Consider the following 8479-nt stretch of genomic DNA (forward strand, 5'->3'; position numbering starts at 1 on the left):
ATTCATGAACCCTGTAACATCAGGTAGAGAACACACACTAAAACTTATTTTTTTGTAGAAAAAAAAAATTTTGTCCCAGCCTTGCTGGATTATTTATTTTAGAAGGAATTGGGGAATTAATCGGGAAATCTGTTTGATTAGAAGGGAATTCTTCATTTTGAGAGATTTCCCAATGCTCTTAAGAGCATACAGCTTCTTAGTCAAGACTAGGAGGAGAAAACCGGTTTAGGATTTTGCAGGGTTACCTCATCTAATCCTTCTGAATTCACTCTGGGAATAATGCTGTTTTATTTAGAAAAAAAAAATACGTTTAGAGAAATCGGGGGTTTCCTCTCTCTGAGCCAAATCTGGATTGCCATTCAAACTTTTCCTGGCTGCTTTCCATGCGGGACAGTAGATCAATAAAGCCAAGTCCAGCCTGGCTTGCTACAGGTTTCACCAGTCAGTGCTTGCAAAACCTTTGTCATTTTCTAAAAATAAAAAAGCTAAAAGTTATTGTAGAAGAAGGGGCTTTTTTTTGTCCTCTGCACAATGTGTCTTTTGTGAGGTTAATGCCATTCTGGGCTCTCGATAGCCCTGGACAATGGGAACTCTCCAGGAGTCTGCAAAGACTCTGGCTTTCTTCTTGCTTGATTTTTTTTTTTTTTTTCTAAAGGGAAGGATGAAACATTCCTACAGTCCAAACACAACTTCTACTTTGATTAAATAAATATTTATCTTTATTGTAGCCATTGTATATTTTTACCTTCAGTTTGTCCAGTTTCTGATTATTATTTTAAATTTTTCATTGGCAACAGTTAATCTTTTTTTTTTTTTCCCTTTCAGTCCAAAGTGCAGGTCAGTGTAAAATGTAGCTGACTGAAGGAAGACTGGTAAATTCTGAATTTTTCCATTATACATCAGGTAAGGAAAATTGTTCAGACCCTCAGGAGTATATTTGCTTCCTCTTTATCTGTCTTCACAAATCTTCATAAATCTGTTTATTTTTTTAGGGTGTACCAGAATTCAATTTCTCCTTGTAAATGTTGAGATCTCACTGAAATGCTATGTATTTGTTGTTTTTTTTTTTTTTTTAATGTAAGTAGTACTAGAAACGAACTTGTAGCTTGTTTCTTATACAAAACGGCATGGAGGAAATCAGTCTCTCCAGTGGTACAGACGATTTGAGGGAAATTCTGGATATAAATGTATTTCGTGTTGCAGTATAGGAAAATGTCAGCTTAATCTGGTAAATACTTATGCTAATTTCACTGAGTGAATTCGTTATAAGGAGGAGAGGTACCAAGCTCGTATCACTGAATAATGCTTAGGCGATAATCCAGCATCTATATGGATTACTTTATGTACAGAATGAAAAAAGGAACCAAGAAATTCAGAATCTAAATCCTTCATTTAGCTGGCAAGGAGATAGAAAATTTTAGACCAATCTGTTTTTAAACAATTTACAGTAGGAAGGGAAAGTGGAAAGTAGGCTAAATATTGCATTGATGTGTATATTTCCCTGCTTCTCGCTCAAGTGCATGGTTGTATATATAAACACAAAGATATCTGCATAAATGAGTACATAAATATACATTTGAATGACTTCAGATGTCTGTGCATCCCTGTGTGTGCATAAGTACATGTGCACACAGATATACAAGGTGTATGCAGATGCAGGTACTGGACAGGGGTGTGCTTTCGGGCTGGGGGTTTCCATTTCCAGATCTGTCTGAAGCTCCTTTTTTCGCAACTATAATATAGAAATGTCGGTTTAATGCTGAAGATGTGGATGGTAAATTTGATTAAGAATCTGCTCCCCTGCAATTTTCAGAGTCTGGGGTTGCAATGTGAGCAGCTGTTATTTGGTCACATTGGGCTCAAAGATGCGATGGGCCAGTCTTTTTTAAGGGGGAAGGGAGGGGAACGGGATCTTAGGAGATTTCACTCCCAAAGAGCCTAGCTCTGGGCCCTGGGTTCTCTGCTGCTGGGGGACTGGGGACACAAAAACAAAAAAGGGAGGAGAAAGAAAAAAAGAAAACCTCGTGTGGAGGCATGGGAGGTTGAAAGGACGCTTCTCCGTACAACTCCAGAGCTAGATCTAAGAGAAGGGTTGCAGGGTGAAGAATGTGCGGTCCCTTTTTGAATGTGTATTGTTATTCTAAGTCTATTGTATGTACGTGTTACTGTCCTTTCATTTGCCACGACAACATATGGATTCCATAAATGCAGACATGCCGAAGTGCATCTGTCTGGGTAGTTAACACGATCCAAACATCCCTCTTCGTTCCGCTAACTCCGGCTCTTCCTCCAGCTCTCAGGCAGCACTCCGGGCCGACCGGCCCGTGCCCCAGCCTTACAGCGCCCCGCAGTCTTGCCCTTTTGTGGTCTCCTGGTGGGATCCAAGGTGCCGCGCAGAGGAGGCGGGCTGCTCGGCAGTGCCGAGGTCAGAGGCGCCGCTGACGCCGGCCCCTGAGCGCGTGGGGAGGAAAGGGTTAAGCTGCCTGAGCCTCGGGAAGGGGCTGCGCTCATTCCGGAGCGAGGTGCAGCCACCAGCAGCTGTGATTTAGGGGTCAAGTCCGAGATCACCTTTCTCCTGCCTCTGGAAATGGCAGAAGATGAGGTAGGGAGGGAGAGAGAGACAGCCTGGAGCGGCACTTGGCGCTCCAGCCATCCGTTCCCTCCCCCCACCCTGCAGCCTACCTCCTGACCCCTAGACAAATCGAACAGTTCCCCCATTCTCCTAAGGGTGCAGGACTAGGTGCCTCTGGGCATCTAGAACGGCTCCACCCGCAAGTCTGTCCTGCGGTTAAAACCACTGTGCCCTGAACCTCAACCACCGATGAGAAAGTTTGCTCTTAATGCATCAGATAGTGAGCAGCTAGATATGGGTAGAAAGTGCTCCCCGTTTATAAAAAATCAGGGGTGCCCTTGGCAGAATGGGGCACTTTGAATGTTGGCACCAGCTCCTCAGACTCAGACTCGGGTTGTGCTCCTCACAGTGGAGGGCAGATGTACACAGTGGTGCCCATTAATGGCAGCTTCTTGCTTTGTGCCCATATTCTCGGTCAAAGCTTCCCCTCCCCCCCAACTCAGGCAGCCTGGAGAATACTTTTGTGAAAATATCTGTCATGCCTGAAAGATAACCAAAACCCAATTCAGATTTATTTCTGAGGCATTTCACTGGAAAAGAGCAAAGCAACTGGAGTCCCCTTTTGTTTTGGCGCCCTGCAGGTGCGCCAAGGGATGGGTCTCAGAGCCCAGGTGATGTCTGGGGACTGTAGGGGGACATATATGGTGCCCAGAGAAGGAGCTCTGACTGAGAAAGAGTTTCCCAAATCCACCCTGGCCAGGCTGGACTTCAGGACAACGACCGCTCTTTTGGAAAGTTACTCCAAGAAAAAGGAGTTTCTGGTGGGAAAAGATCTGGCTTGAAATGACAGGCAGGGGAACTAGATCCCTGGGGGACAGAAGGCAGGTGTGTGTGTGGTTGAGGGGGGAGGTGTGGAGAGTAGCTAGGGAGAGAAGGGAGCTAGGATGTCCACACACAAGGGCGCGGCCGGGGAGGTTCTGCGACTCGTTCCCCAGACACTCCCTCCAGCTGCCAGAGCAGAGCGAGGACGAATCACCCCGATTTCAGCTTCTGCTTCCAGGGCCAAGAGCGCGGACCAGCTGGTCCAGAAGGCAGCTGAGGGATGTCTTCAGAGCCCCACCGCCCCTTACCCCGCCAGAGCCTCCAAACCACGGAAATCAAACCAAATTGGCCGCTAGAATCTAGAGAGGTTTCATCCCTGGGGCAAGGGGGAGGGAACAGACTTTCTTTTTTTCCTTTTGAACTCCCGATTCAAAAGAGACCACAACCTACTCTGGAGTGCCATCCCCACTACATGGATTGTGGGTATATTTCATTCTTTCATTCTTTTTTCCTACTTCTCAGAAGTAAAAACCTTTAAAGAATTAGCCCCAAACTTGGAGCACCCAGGTCCTTGAAATAGTTCTAAATGATAAAGCCTGCCCTTCATTTCCAATACATGGCACATTGTAAAAATGCTGGGCAACCAGACAGTTCCAGGGTTTGAGTCGGATTCCCGGTTTCCTCCGCACCTTTGCAATGGAAATCTGAAATCCAACCTTGGAGCAGGAGGCGCCTGGGAGCTGGTGGCTCTCCTAGGTTTTGCACCGCCCACACCAGCGGCAAACGCTGATTCCCCTTTTGGTGACCTGGTGCTAGAAGTTTGCAGTACATCTAAAGCCTGGGGCGGGTGAAGCAGAGAGAGAGAACTAACCTCTTAACGCAACAAAGTGAACAACTCGAGGACAAGAGACCCTCGTCAGGCTATATTCGCTTTGGGGAATTCCAAGAGCATAACTTGGGCGGGGTGGGGGAATGATGACCAAGGCTTCTGATTGCCAGCTGGAGGCAGGAAAAAGGAATCCTTGAGAGGAACGTGAGGTGGGCTGGGGTGCAAGGCGGCGAGTGGGTAACAGACCTGGCGCCTTTCCCCCCTGAGCCCGCTAGGACGGTGTGGGGAGTCGGTGCCCATGGTAGCACGTGCATTGTTGACACGCAGACACGCAGGCGTGCGCTAATGGAGGGATGCGCGGGTGAGCAGTCCCCGATGCCTGCATGGCTTGTTTAATAGCCTGGGAATTGAGTGCCTGATATCCAACCCCCCCCCCCTTTTTTTTTGCTGAGAAATGTAAAAGGGACCTATACAGTGTACATATTCTGAAGAAACATGTGCATTTTTTTTTTTGACAAATACCTAGCGCCATAATATTTCTGATTTAAGGGGCGAGGGAAATCTTTGAAGTGAAGGAAATCAGTGGGGGACGAACCATCTTTTCCTGATTTTTTTGTGCCTCTCCTCAAAGCCAGTAATGGGATTTAAAATGAGAGATTCCTAGTCCTCATCCTCCCTCCCGTTCCATTTCACTCTCTTTGCCCCAGAAAACATCTGTGGCAACCGACTGCACGTCTAAGGGGACGGTTTAAAGAGAAACAAGGTTTGGGGCGCGCATCAACTTTCCTTTTCTTTTTCAAATGAAGCTGGAAAAAAATTCAAAGGACAATTTAAGCACCAAACGACATCGAACAGATATTTTTCCAAAGCAAAAATTTTCCAATTCGTTTGTTTCCTATTAGAAATAGAGAAAAAAGGCAAACCTAATCTTCCTGCACGAGGAGAATGGCACGAAATTTGGAGCCAGCGCTCGCTCGGTTAAGGCTGGCGGGCGGAGAACCCGGCGCGGCCCCACGGGTTTGGAAGAGTCCGGCGCACGCCAGGCCGGCGGGGCAGGGGGCTCTGGCTAGCTAGACTTTGCGCGCACGTTCTGCGCACCCCCCACCTCTTGCCGGGGCAGCGGGCAGGGCAGTGGTTCCCTGTGGACGCAGCCACCTCCCTGTTTAATTCCAGGGCCCAGCGGGGCAGCAGGGACATTCGACGCCACCTTCCTCTAGCTCCGGCATGGGGCGCACGCTTTTCGAGGCTGCTCTCCTCTCCTCGGGGCTCGGTATAGACTGAGCGCTGTTCCCTCCTCCCCATGAACCATAAACCTCGCGGATCCCGACAGTTTCCCGAGACACTGACCATACAGTTGACTGAGCCAGGGCTCGCATCCCTCATGCCTGGCACACCCGGCCCCCTTTCGGGGAAGCTTTATTCTCCTGCCGGCTCTGAGCTCCTGACAGGAAGCGCGGGGCGCTCAGGCCCCTGGAGAGGCCAGCTGGGGAACTTACAGCGGCGCAGAACCGCTGTCCCGGGCTGGGCAACCCTCACAGGTGCGCGCAATACACCGGCGGCTGGCTCCGCGGGGAAATGAATCCCCAAGGAACAACTGGAGCCCCCCACTGCGACCCTACGGGACGCCTCCATAAAACCACCAGGCCGCGTGCTGACCCCTGCGGCCACCTGGGAAGGAAAGGGGGGCAGCGGCGGAGGCACCTCTTGCGCACGCACGACCTGAGATGCCCAGGCCCAGCGTCGGTTCCCATGACCTCCCACTCCCCACGCCGGCGCTTATGGTGGCACCCGCTCTCTACCGCCCTGGCCAAGCTGCCCAGCTCCTTCAGGACACAGGTGCCCCAAGCTCATCCTGTGGGGGCATCAAGGTGGGGGCAGTTGGGGGGTTCTGCATCCAGGAGGGCAAGGGGTGGAGTTCCCACACAACACTCCCAGTGGAGGCTTGGGGGACCAGAGGGTGGTTTTACAGTCCCAGGGGTCTGGGAGCCAGGGACCCCTTGGGAGACACTCGGGCCTGCAGAAACTCGGCTGGCCAAGGGGGTGGAACTGGATGCTTAGGGTTTGCCGTGGTCCACTTGAGGAGCGCCCTGTCTGCATTTTGGGTCCTGTGGGTCCCCCTCCCTTTCGTTTTTGTCTGGGAAGGAAAAGCAAAGCGGGTGGATTTGCGCCGACCCCTCTTCCCCAAGTCTGGGAATGCTGCGGCAGGAAGAATTGCTCATAACGACACTTAAGCCTCGACACTTGAATGCTAAAGGTTAAACTTACAGTCTTCAGGGAAGGGCTTCCTGCCAGCTGGAACAGTGGTGTGGCCGCCACAGGCTCTCCTCCACCCGCCCTGCCCCCACTCCAGGTACAGCCAGAGTCACGCTTTTGGGGCCTTCCTGCACCCCAGGAGAGGTGGGCCTGGGTGCTAGCTCTCCCCGTCCCTCCCCCACCTCTGGGGGGCCTCTTTCCTGGTCTCCTCATCATCTTGTCACGGCTGTTTATACCTCAGTTTGCCCTCAGCAGACAGGACTTGCTGGTTCCAGCTAGTTCATACAGGTGAATAGTGTCCCTCTTCCCTTTGCTGGGGTACTTAGTGGTCCCTGCAGCTCGGTGCAGACAAAGCCAGAGCTAATAGACTGAATGCAGTGCCCAGAAAGCGAGGGAGCTGCAGGGAGACCTTGGTTATAATGCGCAGTGGGGAGTGCGAAGATTTCCCAAAAGGAACATTCCCGGGGGCACAGGGGTGTATCCCAGGGACCCTATGCTGCTGTGCTGAGAGCCCAGGACCAAGAGCAGACCATTTCTCAGCTTTTCCCCTGACCCCACCTCCCCCACCCCACCCCACCCCACCCCCACCCCCAGCAGCCTGAAACAGGGCCTTTCCTGGGAGAGGGACAGAGGGATGGCAGAGTGAAGGGGTTGGAGACTGGCTCTCAGGAACCTGGTAAGCTGGCTCTCTTCTCTTCCCCTCCCTCCCTCCCTAAAGGCCTGCCACTTATTGAGCACCTACTGTGTGTGGGTCTCCTGGAAGATACTTTGTAGGTTTTTGGATTCCACTCTCCCAGTAGCCTTAGGAAATGGGTATTATTAGTCCCATTTTATGGATGAGAAATCAGACTCAGAGATTAAGATCACATAGCTAGCTATTCAAGGCTCAGCCTGAATGTGAACCAGCTCCATCTGGCTTTAAAGCTATTTCTACTATACCGTCAGCCTCTTGTTAAGATAGAAGGATCAGGGACCCAAGGGAAAATAAAAACGGGATGCCATGCTATGGGCTGAAGGAAGGAAAAGGAAGACACTCTGGGATGGGTTCTCTGGTTTTGCTATGGATTCCTGACTGGATCCAATGCTGAGAGACAGGTACTGAAGGCCACGGAAGACACTGTCTTAGGGCCAAAAGGCAGGAGTGATAATGAAACAGGAGAGCATGAACAAGCCCCCCGCCCCCCAGATGAAGGCCACATACTGGGGCCCTGGGACAGCTGCCCAGTATGCTGCTGGATCTGCTGGCCTGCACTGGCCACACCAGGAAAAGCTCCCACTGACCCTTTTTTTTTTTTTCCTTTGTAAATGTTCTTACTGTGTCTGAAGCTCAGACAAATTTGTGACTTCTGTGAGTCAGCAGGTTAACAGGAAGGAATGATCAGATGACCAGTTACTCATGAACAAATATGAGGAAATCTCAAGACCAGGAAGAAGACTGGGTAATGACATCCAAATGGCAGGCCTTTGGAGGGAGGGTCTCCTAGTCCCCCCAGGCCTGGCCCTGGGAGCTCAGTGTTACAGGTGGGGTGGGGGTGGGGGAGCACAGGGGAGGGTCTGTGCCTCAGCCAGCCTGCAGCCCCCTCAGAAGAGGAGTACCTGCTTTGTGGACACTGAGGTTTGCCGTGGGAGTGAGTCTTCCCCGACTCTGGCCACCGGGCAGTAAAACATTCCTTCCAGGGGCTCTGCAGCAAGAGGATGCAGTGGGCAGGTCAATAGCAACAGCTGACATCTCTTCGCTGTCTTTCTCTGGGTTGACCTGGGCTGAAACTGCACAAGAGTAAGTGTGGGTAACTGGGCAGCAAACTGGCCAGGCCCCCATGGAGGGGTTGCTGAAAGCCTTGTTAAGAAGTCCTCTTGACCAGACAATCCAATTACATAATGCTGCAAAAATAACTCTGGCCTGGGAGTCTTGTCAGAGTGACGTATTTTGCTAACGGAGTGGGGTATCAAATATCTATCTTTCAACCCAAGGGCCAAAAGTAGACTTGTGGCACTGATGGACC

This window comes from Cervus canadensis, chromosome 18 (genome assembly GCF_019320065.1).
Source record: "Cervus canadensis isolate Bull #8, Minnesota chromosome 18, ASM1932006v1, whole genome shotgun sequence".
In the NCBI taxonomy this organism is placed as follows: domain Eukaryota; kingdom Metazoa; phylum Chordata; class Mammalia; order Artiodactyla; family Cervidae; genus Cervus; species Cervus canadensis.